Source organism: Nylanderia fulva, unplaced genomic scaffold (genome assembly GCF_048542155.1).
Source record: "Nylanderia fulva isolate GAGA-0341 unplaced genomic scaffold, ASM4854215v1 Scaffold162, whole genome shotgun sequence".
Classification (NCBI taxonomy): Eukaryota; Metazoa; Arthropoda; class Insecta; order Hymenoptera; family Formicidae; genus Nylanderia; species Nylanderia fulva.
Genome location: NW_028189857.1, coordinates 3,977 through 4,869, shown reverse-complemented (window position 1 = coordinate 4,869; position 893 = coordinate 3,977). Strand labels below are relative to the sequence as shown.

Here is an 893-nt window from a genome sequence, read left to right as displayed (position 1 = left end):
CTTCAACATCAATTCGGAGCAGTGTTGTTAGACGGGCTAGGTTTTTTCGCGCATGCGCGTATTACCGTGACGTAACCATGACGACTACAGTAACGTATGATGTTTGCGCGCGCAACTACGGACCAAGACCCTGGACCACGGAGTTTTGGCGGAATCGCAGGAAACAGATAAATTGAACGTACGTAAAAATAAATAAATTATTACAATATATGTAATATAAAAGTGTATTATTATAATTTATGTATATTAAAATTAATCAATAATTCAAATTATAAATTGTATAAATAAAAACTAAACTCGTAATTTACGTATGTTATAACATAGGTACACGTATATGTATATATTTTATAATTTCATTATTTGTTTATTGTATGTTTATATTTAACATTTTTAATTAAATTTATTATATTTATAATAAAAATTATACGATTCATTAATTATTTTAAAAAATTTTCAATAATTTAAGAAAAATTAAACAGAGGGGGAAATCAGGACCCCATTTCATGCGAGTGACTACTTCATTAATACTACATTCAATGCGCATGCGCGAAAAAACCTAGCCCGTCTAACAACACTGATTCGGAGTCTGGCCGGACGATCTGTCGACCCTTAATACCAAAATAGTTGAATTAGAGCAATTAGTAAAATATAATAATTGTTAATAGTCTTATTTCTACAAGAATATGAATAGCGCGCAATAGTTATACTGAGAGCGAAAAAATAAAAATAGGCGGGACGTCACAACACACTTTTCCATAAGCATATGCATAAGAAATTCGATTGGTTGAATTTTTTATGCATACGTTTATAGGCCAATCAAGATTCTTATGCTTACGCTTATGCATTTATGCAAAAATGTGTGCTCCCCGCTTTAAGGTCTCATTTTACTCGGA

At 31.5% G+C, this 893-nt stretch overlaps 1 long non-coding RNA gene across 1 annotated transcript; it reads left to right on the top strand.

Annotated features, from left to right (window-relative positions):
- On the top strand, positions 1-538 carry LOC146723870 (uncharacterized). The gene is made up of 2 exons (XR_014924322.1): positions 1-178; positions 467-538. It is a non-coding gene; the product is annotated as an uncharacterized LOC146723870 (long non-coding RNA).
- Positions 539-893: the final 355 nt, after the last annotated feature.